The sequence below is a fragment of the Phyllostomus discolor genome, chromosome 7 (genome assembly GCF_004126475.2).
Source record: "Phyllostomus discolor isolate MPI-MPIP mPhyDis1 chromosome 7, mPhyDis1.pri.v3, whole genome shotgun sequence".
In the NCBI taxonomy this organism is placed as follows: domain Eukaryota; kingdom Metazoa; phylum Chordata; class Mammalia; order Chiroptera; family Phyllostomidae; genus Phyllostomus; species Phyllostomus discolor.
The window spans coordinates 3,482,107-3,505,145 of record NC_040909.2 but is presented as its reverse complement, the minus strand read 5'-3'; the positions used below and the strand labels follow the sequence as shown (position 1 = coordinate 3,505,145).

General features: G+C 50.4%; 1 protein-coding gene across 1 annotated transcript in view; it reads left to right on the top strand.

Annotated features, from left to right (window-relative positions):
* Nucleotides 1-8,082: 8,082 nt before the first annotated feature.
* The window catches only part of RAD54L2 (RAD54 like 2), a 79,521-nt gene continuing 64,564 nt past the window's right edge, over nucleotides 8,083-23,039 (top strand). Inside the window, 1 exon segment of the mRNA XM_028518469.2 lies at nucleotides 8,083-8,463. The gene's annotated coding sequence lies outside the window, so the exon portion shown is untranslated.

Below are 23,039 nucleotides of genomic sequence, written 5' to 3'. Positions count from 1 at the left end.
GGCTTCCCTCAGCCTCCTTACAACAGCAGGTGCCTCTGTCTCTGGCCGATCACTCATCTCTTCCTCCCTCCCTCCCTCCCTCCCTCCCTCCCTTCCTCCTTCCCTCCCTCCTTCCTTCCTCCCTCCCTTCCTCACTCCCTCCATTCCTCCCTCCCTACCTCCCTTCCTTCTTCCCTTCCTCCCCCTCCCTCCCTCCCTTCCTTCCTTTCTCCCTCCCTTCCTCTCTCCCTCCCTCCCTCTCTTCCTCTCTCCCTCCCCCCCTCCCTCCCTTCCCCTCTCCCTCCCTCCCTCCCTTCCTTCCTCCCTCCCTCCCTCCCTCCCTTCCTTCCTCTCTCCCTCCCTTCCTCTCTTCCTCTCTCTCTCCCTCCCTTCCTCTCTTCCTCTCTCTCTCCCTCCCTTCCTCCCTCTCTCCCTCCCTCCCTTCTTTCCTTCCTTCATTGAGCCCCGTGTGCTGGGCAGGAAACAGGGTCCTGCCTCCCATTCACAGCTGCAGGGGGAGACAGCCACACAGACAGCCACACGGTGACAAAAGCTGCAGCGAGCGTGTCCCGGGACCCCAACGGTGGCTGGAGAGGACCAGAGCGTCCAGGACAGTTCACATGCCGCTCTTTAAGGGCCAAGTCCGTCCCCTAAACCCTAGATATGCTTACATAGGAAACGAGTGCTTGTTATTAGAAACATTTTTGCCTGGCTCTGAAACAATACCGAGTGCCCCGGTGGTGTGTTCGTACGTCCCACGTCCAACTGTGGAAGCATTTCTAAATTGTGTTGGAGGACCCATAATGTAACATTGGGTACCTTAACTATTTTCACTGTGGAGCCCAGGAGCATTAAACACATGCATAATGTGCAACCACCGCCCCCGTAACTCTCTTCATCTTACACAGCTAGTACTTTGTACCAGTAAATAACAGCTCCCCGCTCTCTGCGCTCCTGAAACCACTGCGCTACTTTCTGTCCTTCGAGCCTGACTACCTCTGGGGCCCCCAGTGAGATGAGTGGGCTCACACAGCATTTGTCTTTCTGAGACCGGCTTCTTTCACTTAGCATGGTGTCCGCAAGGTTCACCCGTGTCGTGACACACGGCAGAATTTCCTTCCTTTCATTTTGTTTTTAAGATTTTATTCATTTTTATTTTTAGAGAGGGAAAGGAGGGAGAAAGAGAGAGAGAGAGACATCATGTGCGGTTGCTGGGGGTCGTGGCCTACAACCCAGGCATGTGCCCTGACTGGGAATCGAACCTGCGATGCTTTGGTTCGCAGCCCGAGCTCAATCCACTGAGCCACGCCAGCCAGGGCAGAATTTCCTTCCTTTTAAAGAGGGAATGATATTCCACTGGAAATGCGCATCACAGACCTCTGACACCCAAGGACTCTGTTTACACAACGGAGTGTGGAAGGCCCCGAGAGTCTCAGGGGTCCCTGAGAGATGGAGCCGGGCAGAGAGCAGGGCCAGGCCAAAGGGGAGGGGTGGCGCTGATGACACACGGGGTGCGGGATCAGAGTCAACGGGCGAGCCTCTGAACTCCACTGCGGTGAGCTGGGCTGGGCCCTGGTCGTCTGCGTCTCTCCCAAGCCCCCCAGGAGGCCAGGGCTGCTGGCTCTGGTCCAGGCTTTGAGCGACGAGGCCCCATAAACAAGCACAGCTTCTCTAGCTCTGCTTCTCAGGTAAGCTCCCCTCTCCACAAAAGGCATTGCCAGGTAGGCAGCCGTCACCCCGCCACCTCCCTGCCCTTAACCCTGCTTTCAGTTACCAAGACCTGACAATGCTCTGACTGGTCCCGTTTGGACCTTTGTCACGTCCCCCCCTCCCCCCACCCCTTTCCAACACTGGTGTGTTTTCTCCAGCCTGTCCCCTTGGTACGACCCAAAATGCACCTTTAGGTTTTCAGTGTGGTTGATAAGGGCCCTGGTCACATCTGCAGTCTCGTTTCTTTTCATTTTACTCCTGCAGTTCCCGCCTCTTGCCTTGACCCCTGCAGTTCCCCCTATCAGAACCCTCTTCTCCATCGTTCACCCAATCCCATCCCTGCTCCTGCCTGCCCCTCCCCCGAGCTCGCCCCCCTCTAAGCTGGGAGCCTGCTTGCTCACTCTTGCTTCAGTGAGGGCCATTGTGATAATATCCACCCTCCCCCCAAAGACCCTTTAAGCAAAACAAAGAACTGATTTTGAAAAGAGAAGCAGGTGTTTTTTGGATTTACAAGCAGGAACATCGGTTCTTCCCTCCTCTCTCTTTTTTAAGATTTTGTCTATTTATTTTTAGAGAGCTGGGAAGGCAGGGAGAAAGAGAGGGAGAGAAATATCGATGTGTGAGAGGGTACATTGATTGGTTGCCTCCCACACAACCCCAAAGAGGGACCTGGCCCACAACTCAGGCTTGTGCCCTGACTGGGAATTGAACCAGTGACCCTGTAGTTCGCAGGCCAGTGCTCAATCCACTGAGCCACACCAGCCAGGGCATCCTTCCTTCCCTCCTTTCTCTGGGACTCTCAGCCCAATGCCCTCTAGTTGCTTTATACTCACTCTGCCTCTTTGAGACTTGACTCCAAGTTTACATGTTGAGATGTAGAATCCAACTGGCCCATTTGCAATTAGGTATTCTCCCTGGGCCAATCAGCTACCGCTGGGGGACTGAGACACAGGGCGCAAACACACTCTCTAGGCCTGAGTGGGTGTTCAGTCTTGGGAAGGGGAATGTGGGCTAGGTAGACCCCAAAAGTGTCTCCTGAGATTCTTAGGGTATTCACCCTGTGCCTCCCTCCTGTGGCGTAACTGCCTGTTACTGGTCCGCCTCCCGCCGTGGACAGAAGCTCTTAGAACAGAGGCCATGCGGTATAACCCTGTCTCCACGGGGCTGAACCAAACACCCTATGCCCGATAAATAGTTGGGAGATGAGGTGCCAAGAAAGCCCAGAGTAAGAGCTGGCTTTGAGGCTCATGGGGGCAGCACAGAAGACGTGACAGTGACTCTTGTGCCTGGCATTAAATCACAGTGACTTTGCTAACCGGGAGTAGAGGTTTAGCAGCAGAGCATGGTGGCCCTGTGGCCTGAATTGGCCCAGCCGTACACCACTGAGCGCCCAGAGATTAACAACACATTAAGAGACAAGGGGGGTGGATAAGACCTGGCAATGGGCGAGGGGTCACCAAGAGGGAGGTTAGACTCCTGGAGGGTCTGAACCCAGTATTTCCTCCTCAGAACCCCTGCTCATGGTTGGTTCACACAGGAGTTAAGGCTGTGTTATAATTGTTTGTGTGTCTGTGTCCCCCAGGAGCCTCAGGGGCTGTGTATTTTTATCTTTGCGAAACAAGTCCCCAGGGTCATTTGAATGAAACTGAATCCCTCTGTGGCAAGTGGGGACTGTGGACAACCCGAATATTCCACTCCACGCAGGCACATGGAGCTCAGCCCCGCGCCAGACAGACTCCGAGTCGCTGCGGTGACCCAACCTGGCCCCATCTGCAGGAGCCATCACAGTGCCAGGAAGAACGACACAGGTGCGAAAACCAAGTTAGTTGCAAACGTGCAGTGGCTCACACAGAAGTTCACACGTAACTCACTACGGGAACCACCTACTATGTGGAAGGCAACCTCTCTCCCCGCTTACTGAGACTGCTCTCAGAAAATCGCCAGCAAAACAGTCATTCACCTCTGAAGGAAGGAAATAACTCCTCCCTGCCCACGGATTCTTAGATGTGGGTCCAAGTTCTGGCTCTACCAGTGACTGGCTGTGCAAGCTTGAGTAATTCCACTTCTCTGAGCTCGAGTTTCCTCTTTTAAGTTGAGGTGAACTTCACACAACATAACATTAACCATTCGAACACTTCAGTACCTTCATAGCATTGTGCAACCACCACGTCATCTGGTTGCAAAACATTTTCATCATCCCCCCAAATAAAACCGTTAAGCCATTGCTCTCCGTCGTCCACCCGGCTCTACCGCCTTCAGCCCCTGGCCACCGCCAATCTAAGTTCTGTCTCCATAGATGTACCTAGTTTAGATATTTCGTATACATGGAATCATCCAGTGTGCGACATTTTGCGTCTGGCTTTTCTCACTTAACGTACTGTTTTTGGTGTTTCTATATGTCGTCAGCGGTATCGGCACTTCATTCCACATTTCGTTTACCCATTCACCGGTGAGCACTGGAGTTTCTCCCACCTTCTGACTGTTGTGAATAATGCCACAATGAACATCGGTGCACAAGCATCTGTGGAGCCCGTGGTTTCAGTTCTTTTGGCCATACACCTAGGCCTGACATTGCTGGGTCACATCGGAATTCTTTGTTTTGCTTTTGGAGGAGCCACCAAGCAGTGTATCGCAGCGGCTGCACCGTCTCACATTCCCATCAGCAACATGCAAGCGTTCCGATTTCTCCACATCTTCACTAACACTTGTAACTTTCTGTGTTTTTTTTTTACATTATTTTATAATAGCCATCCTAATGGGTATGAAGTAGTATTTCATTGAGGTTTTGATTTGCATTTTTGTAATGATTAGTGATGTTGAGCATCTTTTTACGTGCTTATTGGCCGTTTGTATATCATCTTTGGCAAAATGTCTATTCAAGTCCTTTGCCAGTTTTTGAATCAGGTTGCTTGTTTTTTTTGTTGTTGTTGAATTGTAGGAGTTCTTTATATATTCTGGATATTAATCCCTGATCAGAAATATGATTTACAAATATTTCTTCCCCTCTGTGGGTTGCCATTTCACTTTGTCAATAGCGTCAACTGATGCACAACAGTGCTAAATTTTCAAGAAGTCCAACTTGTCTATTTTTTTCTTTTGTTGCCTGGATCTTTGGTGTCATATTCAAGAAACCATTGCCAAATCCAATATTGAAAATTGCCTTGTTTTCTTTTTAGAGTCTTGTAGTTTTAGTTTTTATATTTTTGTCTTTGATATATTTTGAGCTACTGGTAATTTTGTGTATGGTGTAAGGTAAGGATCCAGTCTTTCTCTCTCTCTCTCTCTCTCTTTCTTTCTTTCATGTGGATGTCCAGTTTTCCTATGATCATTTGTTGAAAAGACTGTCCTTATCTTATTGAATGATCTTGGCACCCTCGTCAAAAATCAGTTGATCATAGCCCTGGCTGGTGTAGCTCAGTGGATTGAGCTCAGGCTGCAAACCAAAGGGTTGCTGGTTCAATTCCCAGTCAGGGCACATGCCTGGGTTGCCAGCAAGGTCCCTAGTGGGGGGCCATGTGAGAGGCAACCACACATGATGTTTCTCTTCCTCTCTTTCTCCTTCCCCTCCCCTCTTTCTAAAAATAAAAAAAAATTAAAAATATTTTTAAAAAATCAGTTGATCATAAATATGAGGGTTTATTTTTAGGACCTTTATTCTGTTCTATTGATTTATATGTATTTATGCTGGTACAATACTGATTTGATTACTATAGTACTGTAGTATGTTTTGAAATCAGAAAGTGTGAGTCCCCTGGCTTTATCCTTCTTTGTTCAAGATTGTTTTGACTATTTGGGGTCCCTTGAGACTTCACACAAATTTTAGAGTAGCTGTTTCTGCCAAAAATAATGTTGTGGTATTTGAAGGGGTTGCATGAAACCTGTATATTGCTTTGGGCAATATTGACATCATAACAATCATCTATGTATGTCTCTTCATTTATTTGTATCTTTTAATTTCTTTTAGCAACATTTTTAGTTTTCAGTGAGCAAGTCTTTTTTCTCTTTGGTTAAATTTATTTCTAAGTAGTTTGTTCTTTTTGATGCTAGTGTAAGTAAAATTATTTTCTTAATTTCCTTTTCAGATTGCTAAGTATTAGTATGTAGAAACACAACTAGTTTTTGTGTTGTTTTTGTACCCTGCAATTTTGCTGAATTCATCTATTAGCTCTATTTTTTTGCATGGAATCTTTAGAGTTTTCTACATGCAAGATTATGTCATTGTAAACAGAAATAATTTTTCTTTTTCTTTTCCAAATTGGCTATCTTTGTGCTGCCTAATTTCTCTGGGCCCGGACTTTCAGGTCTATGTTGAGTAGAGGTGTGAATGTGGGTATCCTTGTCTTTTTTTTTTTTAAGATTTTATTTATTTATTTTTAGAGAGGGGAAGCGAGGGAGAAAGAGAGAGAGAGAAACATCAATGTGTGGTTGCTTCTCACGTGGCCCTCACTGGGGACCTGGCCTGCTGCAACCCAGGCATGTGCCCTGACTGGGAATAGAACCTGTGATGCTTTGGTTTGCAGCCACTGCTCAATCACTGAGCTATGCCAGCCAGGGCTTTCCTTGTCTTATTCTTGATCTTAGAGGAAAACATTTCAGCTTTTGTCATTGAATATAATGCCACCTATGGCTTTTCGCACAGGGCCTTTGCTGCATTGAGGTAGTCTCCTACTCCTAGTTCTCTGAGTGTTTTGTTTGTTTTTATCACAAAGGGCCAATCTGGTCACCTCTCATCTTTTTCTTGCCACACTGCTTTGGCTGGAACTTCCAGTGCAATGCTCAATAGCAGTGTGGAAAGCAGGCACAGGTGTCTCATTCCCGGTCTTAAGGAGAAAGCTTTCAACACGTGCAGTATTTCACCATGGAGCACAATGTTCATTGTCAATTTTTTTTATTAGTAGCCTTTAATAACGTTAAGGAGGCTCCTTTCCTTCCCAGTGTGCTGAGTGTTTTTATCCCCCTGCCTCTGGGAGCATCCATGTGTGGTGAGGGTGAGCAGATCCTCTGGGCCCTGGAGCCTAGGTCCCCTCACACTTCCCACCCAGCCCCAACACAGGGCTGATTGCATGGATCTAGGACTGGTTGCCGACTGAGCTTTCAGGAGTCACAGTGAGAGGCCAAAAATGACACATCCCTGCCCAGCTAAACCCTGGATTCGAGCTAGGACTACCTCTTTCTTTTCTTTCCAATATGCATGTCTATTCCCACGCTGTTCTGCTTTTCAAAGCCTCCTCATCCTTAAAAGCTTTTCTTTAGCAAGTCTTCTTTGCCTGAGATGAAGCCCGCTTGCTTGAGGGAGCAGAGCCTCCAGAGGTTTCAAGCATGCTGCTCTCTAACCCAGGAGCCTGCCATTTCTAGATGGTTACCAAAATGGCTATAGACGGGCAGAGCCCATTCCTTACTTCCAAAGGATAATCTAAATGGAAATGCACGTGTGTGCCTGTGTGACACAGTGACAACATTTCATTCAGGTACAAGTGACTGATATAAGTCAGCCTTTCTGGAAAGTTTCTTCAGACAAGGGAGAAAGAATATCAGGCTAAAACTTCCCAAGTCTCAGAAGCCAAAGGACTAAGTGAGAATGGAAAATCCGAGAACACAGAAAAGCTCTGATCCTTTTTGGAGCACCTTCTGCAGATCTAACTCCCCATTGATAGTTTGGGAACACACACTTGTATTTTTATGACCTAATTTGCTCCGAAAATAACTATGGTAGGTATGTCTCAGAGCTCCAGGTGTGAAAGCCCAGAAGAAGAGGGAGATGGGGAGAAGAAAGGATTTTTTTTTTCATAATCCACTGATTTCATGAGGAAAGCAAACCTTTTTAAAAATCCACTTTCAGAATTTTTTTCTTCATCTCGCCAAGGTCCACAGGAGGAGGAGGAAGAGGACGTGGGGTTGTAGTGGAGACAGCAGACATTACAATAAGCTCTTCTCGTTAACGGGAGCCCACGTGGCAGCCATTACTAACTTGAGGAAGGGGAATCTGCACCCTTAACCTCCCCTTGAGTGTCAGTGATCAAGAAAGCTTTTCTTGTCCTGGCTTCTTTTCCAAGGCATCCTGGAGACAGGTGCGCATCCCTTTCGCGGGTCCATGAGGACGGCGCGAACCTCTGCAGGAGGCGATGGTAGATCAGCAACGACCATGCCCAACGTGGAGGCCCGGATTCCACGCCAGGCGCTTTTATCCTCTCCTTCAATCCTACCAAGCCCTCAAGGTTACCCTCAAGTGAAGAATGAGGAGGAACCGGGGCTCAACCAAAGCCTTAAGTGGCCAGCGTGCCTCCCTGGTGGCCGGCAGGGTGCAGCCCTTCTCCGCCGGACCCAGCCCTGGAACCGTTCCCGGGTGGCTTCCGGCCTGGGATTTCTGCGCCGCGTCGGCTCCTGAAACTGAAACGGTCCTCGGGAGAGTAGACGGCGCTCTCCAGGGAGGAGTGGCGGGCCACCCGGCGCGGGGCGAGGGCGGCCTCCGCCAGCTCTCGGCGGAACTTTCCTGTCGGCGGGGTGTGTTCCCGTCCGGGCGGCCTGGCGCGCGGGCCGGGAGGGGGACGCTTTTTGGCGCGGACCGCGAGCGGAGGCTGCGAGCGCCGCCGCCTGAGAAGCCCCGAGCTCGGTCCCAGCCAGTCCGCGGCGCCCGGGCCTGGCCGGCCGCTTCCCGCCCGGGCCGCCGCCCCCGCCCGCACCCCCGCCGCCGCCGACGCCGCCGAGCGGGCGCAGCGGAACGCGAGGCCGCTCGGCCCTGCCTGGCCCTGCGCGGCCCGGAGCCGCGGCGCGGAGGTGAGTGCCGGTGCCGGCCCCCGGCTCCCAGCCCGGGCCGTCGGGACCCGCAACAATGGGGGCCCCGTGGGGACGCGGCCCGGGCCCCTGGCGCTCTGCGGCCTGGTACAGCGAGTCGGTCCCGGCGGCCCGGGCCTTAGGGCGCCGGATCCGACCAAGGAAACTCCGGGGGCCGGAGGCTTGGAGGGGATCTTAGCTTCGACCCGGGGCCTCGGTGGCTTGATGTGCAGGATTTGTGTAGCCTGGGAAGGGAGTCGCAGGGGCGCCGAGACTCAACTCTAGTGGCGGCCGCGCACGGCGCTGGGTGCAGACGCCCAGGAGGCTGACCATTGTGGGGTGAACGTGGAGGTCTTGCTTCGGAATTCCGGGGTCCTCGGCGCGCCTGGTCCCGAGGCGCCTCGCGACGCGTCTTTCTCCCCCGGCCCCTCTCCCCGCGAGGTCTGTGAACTTGGCAGACTGGGGTCTGGCTGGGGAGACGGGGCAGTGAGAGTTTAGCTTCTCCGAGGTAACCGGTGGTTAGTTCCTGGAAAGGCCGAGGCTCAGCGGGGCGCAGGGGAGTTGAGCCTAGAGCTGGATTCCCCAGGGCCCAGACGCATCCTGTCCTTGGATGGTTCTCAGGCAGGGAACTTGTCACCAGAGTGCCCCTGTGAGTGGCGTTAGGACGAGGCTGACGTGTAGAGGAGGGTCGGTAAGGGGGTGAGGTTGGAGAATTTGCTCTACGTGGGCCATGGTGGTGGCAGCCTGGGAGAGAACACGGGGACTCCGCAAAGTGGGCTGCCTGGTGGAGAATGACCTCTGAGTGCGGGGGCGTGGGTGACTCAGACCGGTTAGAATCCCACTGCTTGCTCGTGGATGGGGCTGACTCTGTTGGGTGATGGGGCCGGGAGGGGGGTCTGGGGCTTAATGAGTTTGTTTCCCAGTAGAAGACAGCGTGGGCCAGTCCTCCTGACTCCAGGTCAGAATGGTAGCTGTCATTGGCAGTATTTTAAGTAAGGAATTTCTTTGTGGTATGTGGATTGAGAGCTTTTCTCTGTTCATTTTTTTTACCTCCTTTGGTTTTGCACTGTGACTCATATTTTCTTACAACACTGTGGCTTTGTTTGTAACGATAGACAAACTTAGACTCGCCAATTTATGTAAATTCCGGGGGGTTTCCAATTTTTTAAAAATAAATCTGAATTAATTTAAGGGCCTGTTTTTACTTATTCCAGTGCCATTGTTTAACGTGTGCAACTCTAGAGAGGGGTGTGAAAACTCTAACAGTTTATGTTGTTACAACTTCTTTACAGGTCAGATATGTGGTGACGGATGGAGACTTGACTGGGTGGCGAACCCAGTGCAGTGCACAGATGACTTATTATAGCATTGTACACTTGGTACCTATATGGTCTTATTAACCAATGCCACCCAATGAATTTAATTAAAAAATTTTAATGTTCTTTATATCCCTGAATTCATGAAATGTTACTTTTTCCGATAGCCGTGAAGTCATTGTATTGAATCTGTTAAATCTTAGTGACTGTCAGCTCTCACAGGACAGAATCTTCACTAGAAGTGTCACCTGTCTTGGACGACTTTAGTCAGTAAAGCGTGCCTCTCCCGTGTCACTGAGTGCTCAGACTCCAATTTGAGGCTCGCCACTGGGCCCCAGAGCTCTGCACGCAGCGTTGGGGCAAAAGCTGGCCCGTCATCTGTGGGTGCGCTCTCCAGCCCGGCGTGGAAAAATCTTCTGGGGTCAGAATCTTTGCACTGTATCAGTTTAGGATGTCAGGAGGTGCTGTCTAGTCGGAGTCTAGGATACGTTTTCAGGTGAGGTGTGAGGTAATTCCGACGACTTGTAGTTCTCTCCATAGTTCTGGGGATTGTTTTCCCCATTAATCTTTAAAAAAATTATGTATTTTCCTTAAGTTGTATTCTTTGTCTCTCTTAAATTTTCTGTCTTACATCATTCATTCTTTCATAAACCAAAATCTGTTGAATTGTGGCAGACACCGTGTTGTGCACCGCCACTGTGGTGCCCAAAAACAGGGTGATATTTGACATTTTAATAGTAGTTGTTGTTAGTTCGGAAGTGCTGCAGGTCTGTGAAGGACGGAGTGATTGGGGCACGTCAATATCAAGCTTCTGATCAGGAAAGCCGTTGAGCAAGGGCTTGATAAAGTATTGACCTCGACGAGTGACAACTGATTATCTTCATATATTGCCACAGAAAAAGTTTAGCTCTAATTGTTCACGTTGGTATGGGATTGTTTTTGCATTGTTTTATTTAAACACGCCTGTTAACTTGAAGCGCTCCTGCAGACAAACCACAAGGCGTCTAGACATCTTCTTCCCGCGCGTGTCTGGATGAGCAGGGACTCCCAGATGGTGTGCACGTGCTCAGGTTCCTCCAGGGCCATCACACTCTCCTTCCCACTGTGGTTTTGGGAGCGTGCAGGTCTGGTTACCCGCTCTGTCTGGGCCACTGTCTGCATCTGGGAGCGTTCGCTGACCCCTTGGGGTGCTGTCCCCTAGAACAGGAAGAATAGGGTTGAGGTAAGACACAGTCTGTTCAAAACTGCCTCTTGATTTTTACCGCATAAAATATAATGTAAGTTACATTCGTTTATTATTATTTGTTTATGTTAGTGTAAATGGTATTTGAATATTTTTTGCATTAATTGTTAAGCTCCATTCTGATCTAGTAAATTGCAGTTTTGTCTATTGCTCCCTTTCCTATCTCTCTGTGTATCTGTTTGGCCAAAAATAAATGAAGAAATTTTTTAAAGATTTTATTTATTTTATTTTAGACAGAAGGATAAAAGGAAGGGAGAAAGAGGGAGAGAAACATCATGTGTGGTTGCCTGTCATACACCCCCGCACCAGGGGACCTGGCCCACAACTGAGACATGTACCCTGACTGGGAATCAAACCGGCGACCCTTTGTTTTGCAGGCCGGGGCTCAATCCACTGAGCCACAGCAGCCAGGGTTAAATGGAGAAATTTGAAATCAAGGCAGTTAGGTAATAAATACATTCTTTGAAATATCTCTAAGAAAATAGAAGCTGGCTTATTTATTGCTTTGAAGGCAAAGTGGTTGCTGAAAGAAGTGATTTTGACTACCTCTTAGTCAGATGGATGAACTTCAGAAACCCTTGGAGAGAAGGCTCGAGAGCTTTTTACTTTATTAGAAAACTTTGGAGGTGCCTAGGACAATGGGGAGGGCACGGGCTTCGGAGCCACCCACCCTCTAACTCTTGCTTGCTCTCTGACCTGGGTAAGTCTGTAACCTCTCTGAGCCTTGCTTTTTATTTTTTTCACTTTTTTTCCATCTGTAAAATGGGGCCAGTAGAACCTCTGGAGGTTGAATTGAGGACTGGAGACAAGGGCTGTCAGGGTTCGCGGTCAGCAGGAGTTAGTGGAGTCAGTGGCACTGGGGGGCACTGTCCTCGGTCGTACCAGTAATCGGAGCGTAGCTGGGTGCTGTGCATGGGTGAGGGACACGGTTTGCTGGTCTGGTGCGGCACCCTGGACAGGCGGGAGAATTGTCAAGGTACTTCCGTGGGCAGGAGTCAGCACTATATAGTCCAAGGTTATTCCTGGCACTGGTAGGTTTTTGTCCCAGAAGTTTCTATGGAGAAGCCAGGACACAACCGTTCGGCATGTCCATGTTAGTGGACGTCCCTGTTGACAGAGTGCCACGGTGTGTCAAAAAGCATTGTGTTCTGTGTGGCCCCTATTCCGGGTTTTTCTCTGGCTTGCTTCTGTTGCGGTGGTTTCTCAACCGGTGTGCTGCAAGAATTTTTAAAACGTGGAATAGGCAGGGGTGCTGACCTCCCTTCTCTTAGGTGGCCAAATGAAAGAATGACAACAGCCAACACAACAACAGCCGTTTAGTGTGAATGAATCAAAATCATGCCCATATTTTTTGTCACATCAGCAAAAGATATATATATTTTTGGTGTGTCACAGAATTTTAGTAACTAGTTTATGTGTGCCATGAGAAAAGGTTGAAAGTCACTGTTCTCTTGCTGTCAGAGACTTGACTCTGGTCCTTTTGCCTGGAAGCTTCCGGATGTTGGGAAGTCTCCAGATGTCCTCTTTCTCTAATTTGAGCTACTTTGATAGAATCTAGCGCTCCGTTTAGAAATGTTTTTGATGGACAGAAGGTTCACAGGTTTTGTTACAGACTCGTTCAGTTTTATTTTTTCCCTGTGAGAGGAGAAGAGTAGGAGCCAGACAGGAGCGACTCAAAGCACCTGTCTCTAACCGCCCCTCCTCTTCCTTAATCGAATGCCCCCTCCACGCTGGGTGGTCTTTAACTCCAGTTAAAAGTAAATGCATTCCTCTGACTTCTAAGTGCCGTGACCATCGAGAACCCCGAGAACCCCGTGTGTCTCTAAGTTAACACCTCAAGGACCTTTAAGACCAGGCCTCTTCGGTGGCTTCTTTTCAGTCCCTCCTTTGCCACTTAAGGCCCGTGGTGAACTTCTAGAAGGTTCCAGCCTGCTCAGGCTCTTCTTCCGGCTAATTATCCTCCCTGCTCTCTTGCTTATCTGACTCTCCGGCTGGGAGTGACCGGGATTCAGCGCTGCCGTCTTTTAAAAGCCTTCCCTGGTTCTTTCCAAGTTCAGCCGAACGCTTCTCTGCGTGGCCTTTGCAGGCCGTGCCGGCTGTTTCCACAGCCACACCGTGCTCCTAGCTTTGGTGTGTGTGTGTTTTCTGTGCTTATATTGTGACCCGCTTGAGGGCAGGACCTTGTCCTACTTATTTTTGTGTCCCGTGCCTCACCATTTCTGACACAGTAGCACTTCCCTGCACGCTTGTCAAGTGAGCGAATGAGCGACCTCCGCGCATGAGTGACAGCAGCCGCCCCCGTGGAGTTGGTGTCGCGGTGAGAGTTCTGCCGTCCTGGCTGCGTCTGAGTCTGTATGCCCAAAGCAGCGTTCCTCTGCCTTTGTGTGTGGGTCGCTAGAAGCGGTACTTGATTTTGCTGTGAAAATGTGTTGGTCATTCCATACGTTCATGGTTTGAGGCGGGGGGGTATTACCTGTTCTCTTTGGGTCTTGCAGAAGTTCCTCTTGAAAGAGAATGTAACTGTTTCCATTGATAGTAACTAGATCTTTCATTGTCCATTTACTGACTGGAGCACTTCATCCTCACGTGTGAAGCAGAGTGAGCAAGTCAGCCTGGGCCCCCACAAGGTCCCCAGACAGCTCCCGGCCTGGGAGTTCGGCACTAGGATGTCGAGACTTTTGTCGACTGATGAACCTTCTGGAGACTCAGCTGAGCCCAGTGTCATCACACTTAGGATAATGTAAGATTATTTGCCCAAACTTTATTATAGGAATTCGAACTCAGGACTAGATGTTTGCTCAGCCTCATACTGTGCTAACACCGAAACTGATGTGTGTTCTTTGTTAGAAGACTGTATATTCTTTCTGATTTATAAACCTAGAAGTTAGGGAATTATGCCAATTAATTTAGTCACCCTCTTAGTTCTTCTTAGTGGTAAAATAGCTTGAGAGAGTATACTGTCTAAATTACTTTGATTTAATTTTTATGGTTGATCAGATGGCATAGGAATCCCACTAAAAGCCAGGAATGCAGAGCTTTACTGAAGCCGCGTAGTTTTTTCTGCCCCGCAGATGACGGACTCAGCTGCCCGCAGAAAAGGAAAGCCAAAAAGTAACTGTGGGTAAAGCTCAGCATCGATGTGCGATAAAAAGGGAAACCAAGACAGAGCAGAAGGCACTTTCAATGTGGCGAGCGGGTGTTAACTGAAGTCTTTTTGCAAGTAGTATTGAGATGTCGAGATGCAAATTGCGATGATGTAGGTTGGACGCCGCGAAAACATGGACCATTTCAGCCAGCACAGGCACCGTGGAGGTATGAACATAGGAGCAGGAATGGAAAATGTTTGCTGGACTCTGATAAGTACACCTGGTAGATGTGTGATATTCTAGTTTAGGAAACACTTTTTTATATGCATTGGCTTTCCTTCACCCGCCCAACCACCCTGGGAAGCAGATATCCCCGTTTTACAGGTGATGAAGCGCACACAGAGGTGACCGGGCTCACTTTCAAGTCCACAGAGCCATTAAGAAGAAAAGCCAGGACTTAATGCTAGGTTGTCTGATTCTAGGTTTATGGCCCTTTTTTAAGTCCTCATAAGATGTGAGGTTAAGGCTTCAGTTTGGGGTGAGAGTCACCCCTTATTTGGGGCTTCTGACTCGTAGAGGATACACAGGAAGAAGGCAGCCCCACACGGGCGGTGGAGCTTCTGCCCCGGGAAGAGCAGCCTGGTAACTCTGGGAGAACTTGGGGGTGGGGGAGGAACCCAGAGGGAGCCCACCCTCCTCGCAGCTCGCTCGGTGGTCAGGAGAAAAGTCCAGAGCCAGTGGGGACGTGTTTGCATGTGAGGACCCGTGGCACGAGGAGGGGTCCTCCTTCTAATGCAGTGATGCCCAGAAAAGGGGAGTTCGGGAGAGAACGCCTGAGGTGCGAGTGTGGTCTGAGCTCAGGCCTTTTCCTCCCATTGTGCTTTCCAGCCCCACTGTTCCCCGTCCCCAGCTCCCCATCTTTCTCTTCCCCCCCTTCCTCCCACCTCCCCCCTTCGCTGGGATGCCCACCCGTGTGCCATTGGTCCGAAGTTTCAGTGCTGCCCCCCCCCCCCCCCCCCCCCCGTCTGAAAACCCTGTGCCTGCCTGCGTGTGTGCTCTGTCTGGCCCTGCTGGCTGCCGTCCCTGAGTTATCTCCCCGGCTTCTGCTGCTGCCCCGGACTGCTCGCCGGTTCTGGGGAGTCGGGATAGTGGGCTGCCTTGGCTGCCAGCCTGTGCTCTGCCTCGCTTGGGGTCCCTCTGCTCTCTCTGCCCCTCAGGGTCTCATTTCCTACCCCACCTTCTTGCGTTTCCCCCGAGGCCCTTTGTCCCCTCAGGCCCTACACCTGTCCTCCATTCCCTTGTTCTCAACCTTTCACCTCACTTTAGAGTTTATGCTCCCTTATTTTTTCCACCTTTCTTTCCATTGTGATACTTTCATCAGTAGAATCTCTTGCTTTTGGAAACTCCTTTTCTTGATTATACTGGTAATGCATGAGCACAGTAAAATTCAGGCATTTTTGAATACGGAAAAGAACCCATAATCCCATGTCTCAGTGTTAACTACTGTTAGGAATTAGGTCTGCATTTATCCACATTCCCTGCCCCCCCACACTGTGTATGCTATGTGTGAGAGAGATAAGTAATTCCTTTTCATAGAAATGGGATCACAATGTATCTACTTTGATGTGACTTGCTCCCCTTCCCCCCATTCAATGCTTGGGTATTTTCCCATTTGCATCTTTTAATAGTTACATAGTATTATATCATATATTTGTATCAATTTTTTTAGTTACCAGCATCCTTGAATATATGCATCTTTCTGTACTTCTTTGTATACATTGCTTACATCTTTTTCTATTTTGTACACATACTTGTTTGTTTTCCTATTTATTTATTTAGTCCTCACTTGAGGATATGCTTATTGATTCCAGAGAGAGGAGAAAGGAGGGAGAGCGAGAGGGAGAGAGACACCCATGTGAGAGAGAAACATGGATCAGGTGCCCTTTGTATAGGCCCCGACCGACCGAGGACCGGGCGTGTGCCCTGACTAGGAACACAACCTGTGACCCTGTGATCTATGGGATGACACTCCAGCCAACAGAGCCGCACTTGCTTCTTAGGACGGAGTCCTGCAAGCGGGGTTTCTGTGTGGTGGGCGACGCATGTTTAAGACTGTGCTAGGTATCACCCAGTAGCTTTCACAGGGTCATCTCAGTTCGTGTTTCTCCTCTAGCACTGGCGTTGTCAGTGTTTCTAATCTTTGTCAATTTGAAGCCTGGATAACTAATTTTTATTTATTACGCATTTCCTCATTGAGGAGGATGAGCATTTATCATGTATTTATTTCATATATATTAATTGATCAATTAATTCATTAATCATTACCTTTCTTGCTTTTTCCGATGATCCCTCCCCTCCTTTTTCTGCTTTTACCTGCACACGAGGTGGAGCTGTCGCGGCTGTGCTAAGCCCTGGGCCTCTCGTACTGCCCAGCCCTCTCCTTCCCACCCTGTCTCTTCTCTCTGAACCGCAGTTCTACTGCCATTTTCTCACTGTCTGCATTGTCCGCTCTGTCTGTGTCTTTCCATCCCTTGTGGAATGGCTCTGGACCCGTGTTTCTCCTGAACGCCGTCTCCGAGGTGAATTCGTCATTGCCTGGACAAAGATGGTTTCCTTGGCTGTGCTTTCTCCCTGGGTTTGACGCGCCCCCCAGGGAGGGAAGGTGCACGTGAGCAGACTTTTTGCTGTGGGAAGTTTCAGACGTACACAACAGTAGGGGTGTAGTGTGATGAGTCCCATGTACCCAGTTCCAACAATTATCAACATTTCCCCAATTTGTCTTTCCATTATCCTGCCAAGTTTCTCTTTTGGTTCTCATTGGCATGTTTTAAAGCTAAATCTCAGATGTGGTCCCTGAGTGATATATTTTTTTAATTTCCCTTTTTTAAAAGATTTTATTTATTTTTAGACAGGAGAAGGGAGGGAGAAACAGAAGGACAGAAACATCAACATGTGGTTGCCTCTTGTGTGCCCCTGCCCTGGGGATCTGGCCCGCAACCGAGGCACGTGCCCTGACTGGGAATTGAACCAGCGACCCTTTGGTCCGCAGGCTGGCACTCAATCCACTGGGCCACACGAGCCAGGGCAGAACATTTTATTTTTTAAACATATCTACTTTGCCATTTCCTACCCTAATAAAAATTAATGTTTCCTTAATAGTGAGGACTTGATTTGCAACCCCAACTCCGATACCCGCTCTTTAACTTGGGCAGTTTAGAAGCGAGTTTTCTCGTCTAGACATGCAGTGACACAGTGACAGCAGTGCTGCCTCACGGGTTGCGTGAGGTTGTGTCGTCCCCCACAGCAGGAGCTTCGCAGAGCGCTTCGCCTAGATGGGGCCGGAACGTCGTTTGTCTCTACTCTCTGTCCATCCAACCGTGGCCACGCATGTGCATCCATACGTGTATTTATTGAACACGTATGTGTTTGCTCAAGAGGCGACGCTGACCTTGGTTTCTAGGATTCCACACTATCTTGATTCTCTGCCTGCCTCTTAGATGTGCTTTTTCACGGCCCCTTCACCCATGCCCCCCCACAGCCCCCCTGCAGGTGGAAGCTGCCTTCGTTGTTGTCTTCTGTTCCCGCGGTGGCCTGGCCTCCGAGATCGAGCTCTTCCGCCCCCACCGCTTCGGGCTGTCTCAGGGATTCGATCCTCTAACGCCGGTTTCTGTACCAAGCAACAGGCCCACGTTTCATCCCGGCTTTTGGACACTCCTGTCAGACCGGGGGTCTAGGGCAAAGCACAGCGAACCGAGCCTGCAGACCCGGGCTGCGTCTCGGCCTCCGAGGCTCGCCTCCTGGCGTGGGCAGTGCGGTCGCTGCTCTGGGTCCCCGTGTGCAGTCAGGAAGGTGGAAGGGCGGGATTAGAGTCGGAATCTGTGCAGCTTCAAAAGCCTGTAGCTGCAAGGAGCTGGTTCCAGAAATGTCCTCCTCAGCCTGTGTGGAACCACGTCCACCGTCTCCTCCCCGCACGCACGGGTCTCCGACTGTCCCTGCCTGGCGTCGCCCGGGAGGGCCGGGCTTCACCCTGGGGCTTCACCCTCTCGCTTGTCTTCAGCACCAGGCCGGTCACCTCTCGGCTAGTTCTTCAGTCAGTCTTGACTCCTGGCTCTTCCTGGAACACACCTTCAAAAAGCAAGTCTATCCTCACCCGAGGGCTTTTTCTTGTTGCTTTTAGAAAGAGAGGAAGGGAGAGAGACAAACACTGGTGTGAGAGAGAAACATTGATTGGTTGCCTCTCGATTGCACCAGGACCGGGGATCATACGTGCCCAGACTGGGGATCAAACCTGCAACCTAGGTATGTGCCCTCGCGGGGATTCAAACCCACAGCCTTTTGGTTACAGGACAGTGCGTCAACCCACTGAGCCACACCAGCCAGGGCTGGAACACACCTTTGAACCTTTGCAGCTTTGCATCTGTATTCAGTTTCGTTTGACCGTATTTCCATTATTTCCCCTGAATCTGTGTGCTGGCCAGTGGAAGTCGTGATCCTCTTTCTAGGCTTGGCTCAGGTGACAGCTTCATCCACGTTGGAAGTGATCCTCCCTCTTTTGACTCTTGTGACCGGTGGTGCGTCAGTGACATGCCACGGTGTGTCTCACGCCTCAGATATTTGTGTGAGTAAGTTTTCTTGCCTTCCAGTTTGTAGTCTCCGTGAGTGCCCCATTCGCACTGCAAGTCCTTTTGCAGTGGACGGTGTCTGGCACAATTCTTTGTGTTAATAATTTTGCAGTAAATACCAGTCAAATAAGTGACTGAACTAAAGTAGACTTTGTTTCAAGGTAAGAACATTTGTGGAAATGTTTTTAAACCATTGTGAAATGGTGCCAGTGGTACTAATTCAGGCACTAATTCATTTGTCAGAATTCAGAGTCCTCTGCTTTCCCACCCTGCCTCAGAGCTGGGACGTTTTTCTGACTTTTGCATCATGTGAGTTAGCTTCTCCGAAGCAGAGCTGGTGCTGCCGTCGCTGCCATGGAGCAGTAGCCACAGGTAGTCACCAGTGTTTATGGCATGCTGACTTAAGGTGTGCTGGGCACTGTGCTTTATTTTGTACTTAATTTAAAAACTGGTCTTATGTGAGATGTGCACTGTCATTGTTCTCATTTTATGAATGAAGAGACCTAGGTTTAGAGAAACTAAGTAGCTTTTTCATGCCCCACAGATGGAGAGGGACGGGGCCGCACTCGGACCCAGGCCGTCTCACCCCAGTCTGTATTCTGAGCTGGCGCACCGCTTTCCTGCCCACAACGTGCTGCTGCCAGTTGGCGCTTTCGTGTGTTTACTTTCTAGCTCTTAACCCTCATCACATATCTTGCACGAATTCTTTATTCTTTCTACCCAGCCCCTGAATACCAGTTATCCCTCTATTGTTCCTCCTGATTTTGGTCAAGTGGATACCATCATTTTTGCAGTCACCCAGACTTCAAGCCTCAGAGTCATGTTAAATTCCTTTCTTTCCTTCCTGCGCAGAAGATCCAGTTGAGCTTTTGTTGGCATTACCTTACACCTGCTCATTCTCCTGCTCTCCGCCTTCCTGACCCAGCCCCCGGGCCTGAGTCTGGGCCTGGGCCAGGACGGCTGATGCTGCCTCTCCACGCTCCCCTCCGTGCAGCCCTCCTGGACGGGCTGCCCCTCTCCCGTCCCTCCAGTGAGGAGTTGCCCTGCGGTTCCTGCAGCTGGGCTCCTAAAAGAAAGCCGGTTTTCAGGTAGTGCCACAGTGCCCCGGGAGCTGCTGTAAAGCCCGCACGTCCAGTGTGCGCAGTGTGAGGTTGCCATTCCTGTTTCCGACTCAGGGTGAGAACACAGAGGCTTGGAGAGACCGAACCACCTCCACCATTAGTGGGAACTGGGGTTTCTAACCAGCTCCCCAGATTCTGATGTCCTGACACAGTCAGAAAACACCGGGCAGCCTTTGAGAACACCTTTGAAGAATCCTTCTCAAATGCCGTCTTTTTCTGCAGCTCCAGTGACCAATGCAGCTCCAACAAGTGGGTCTGAAATTTCCGCAGCATTTGACTCTGTCGATCACACCGCCTTACCGATGTCTTTCCTGAGAGCACACTCCCAGGCTGGTCCTCGCCCTGCCTGGCTCTCTGTGCAGACGCCTGCCTGCCTGCCTGCCTTCCTTTTCATTTTTTAAAATTTATTGATTTGAGAGAGAGAGAGGGTAAGGGGGAGAGAGAAAAAGATCAGTTTGTTGTTTTACTTATTTATGAATTCATTGGTTGATTCTTATATGTGCTCTGACCAGGGATCGAGCCCACAATGTTGGCACATCGGGGTGACGCTCTAACCAACTGAACTACCCGGCCAGGGCCAGACTCCTCCTCCTTACTGCCTCATGGTTTGGTCCATCCTCGCCTACCCTTCCCCCACTACATACACTCTCTGAGCACCTTCTGGATGTGAGGCGTCCGTTGCCTGAACTTTCAGGAACACCCAAATCTGTGTTTCTGAACCCAGTCTGTCTTCCAGCTATTTCTGGCATTTCACCATGGACAACACTGTTACCTAGCCTGTCGTCCAAGCTGGGAACCGCCATGGGCAGGAGCTTGGAGTCTGGAGTTAGAAGTCTGGGGTGGAACTGAATTCTGCTCTTTAGTTGGGTGTATTTGGGGCAGGTCACTCAACCTCTATAAACCTTAGATTCCTTGTCTGTGAGGTGGGGTAACAGTCCTTTCCTCTGGTATTATTGCAAAGATTCACTGAGAGAATACAGATAAAACCCTTACCTGTTTGGTTAATGTTCAGGGAGCCCTTCCTGTGGAGCCAGTGCGCTGGATGCTGGCTGGGGACGGTGGTGAGCAAGGCTGTCCTCGTGGGACTCCGGCTGGCCGGCGAAGTCTCACTGGTTTTGCCTCCTCGGCCTTGAATGTTCCCTCTCGTCTTCCTTCCGTTGCCACTACTGTAGCTCAGGGTCTCGTCGTCGTTTGCCCACACCGTTCTCACCCATCTTGTCTCCATTCAGCCTCCAGAGAGTTCTCTTTAAATTGGAAATTCGGATGATGCCACTTCCCTGTTCACAGCCCTTCAGTGACTCCTGTCGGGGCTCGTGGACTGCGAGGAGGTTGCACGGACAGAGGCATTGAGTCACCTCCGAGCTCTGCAGAGAGGGGCTCTGGGGCGTCGTAGTCCCATCTGCCAGGCAGGCAGCAGCAGCGGAGCCCGGTGCCACGTGTTTGCCCGCCCTCGTGCGGGACAAGGGCCGGACTCCGCAGCGGGGTCCTGCCGGGTCGAGGTCTGGCCCACCACTTGCAGTCTCCCCACCTTCTCCCCCACCCAACCTCCAGCCCCACAGAACTGCGCTTGCCCCGGAGACCCTTCGTTTGACCGACTTTCTCTTTCCTCCCTTCCTTTCTTCCTTCTGAAGTACAATTCACATGCCATACACTTCACCATTTCGAAGTGTTCGATTCAGTGCTTTTTAGTATATTTACAGGGTTGTACAGCCATCACCCCTACCTAGCTCCTGAACCTTTCTTTACTGCAGAAAGACCTCTGCGCCCAGGAAGCAGGGACTCCTACCCCTTCCTTCCTTCCTTCCTTCCTTCCTTCCTTCCTTGGTAACCGTGAGTCTTTCGGTTTCTGTTGATTTGCCTCTTCTGGGCATTTCAGGTAAATGGAATCATGTGACGTGTGGCCTTCTGTGACTGGTTTGTCTCACTTAACGTGGTGTTTTTAAGGATCACCCGTGTTGTGGCATTTATCAGTACTTCATTCCCTTTTACCACCGAGTCGTAAGTACTCCGTCCCGTGGGCTGGCCACATTCTGTTTCTCCGTTCCGGGGTTGCAGGAGGAGCCGCCGCTGCCTGCCGTACGTCTCGGGCTGCTCACGGGTCTGTGTGTGTTGACTGGATGGCTCCTGGAGGACTCACTCGCCCCTCTGTGACCAGGGCGCTCGCGTCTGTGCCCCTCCGGTGCCTGCCAGCACCAGTCATAGCAGACAGAGAATCAGTGCTTACCAGTGAGTCACTTTGTCTGCCTTTCCAGGAAACCTGGCACTTCCTGCCTTTCCCGCGCTCCTCAGATCCCGGCCACGATTCCCTTTTGGCCCATCCTTTCCTCCCCGCCTCCATTTGTCTAATTCTGCCCTGCTTTAGGGTTTGTCTCAAGGTCTGCCTCCTCCAGGAAGCCTTCCAGCTGCACAGAAGCCTCAGACTCCATTGCCTCCTCCTCTGGAGTCGGGTGCATTTGGGGTCTCTGTCGTTCATTATGCTCTCAGTAAGTGTAGTCTCACCTGTGTCCTTAACTAGAGTGATAGTAAGTCCACCAACGCTGAGACTCCTTTATGTCTCCCAGTACAGCGGAACTATACAGTGGATTGTACAGTGGAACTGTGTCTAACATTTTACCTTCCTTAAATTCAGCTGTACACTTTGCAAAAGGAAACAAAGAGAGAGCACATGAATGATGATGTAAACGGTGAGGAGGTCATTTCTGCTCCCCGGTTCACTCAGTGAGGGTGTCCGCGCGGGCAGTGGAGGCAGGCAGGGGCACCCCGGGGGATGTGGGCGACAAAACCCGCAGGAGCTCTTGCCCGGCAGGAGGGGCGTTGTTGAGGTGGCGGGGGTGGGGGTTAGGAAGTGTTCTACCAGGAAAGAGAAGGAGGAGAAGGAGAGGAGAGCAACAATGATGACTGAGGGCCATAGAGAAGTGTTGACTCAAAAGACCAGTTGGAAGCGAGGAGGAGGGTGAGCAGGGAAAGCCTGCAAGCTGAAATCCTCACGTGCCTGCCGGGCTGGTGTGAGCACCAAGACACAGGAGGGGCCTCATTTCTGAGTATCATTCCCCCGGGAGTTATTCTCCACGTGCGTCATCTGTAGGGACGCGCACACATGAAGCTACTTACACTGCGCTTACGCAGGCGACCGAAGGGGCTTTTCACGGGTGGCTTTAACTGCTAATGATCTTCTCCCCGTGCCGACCGTA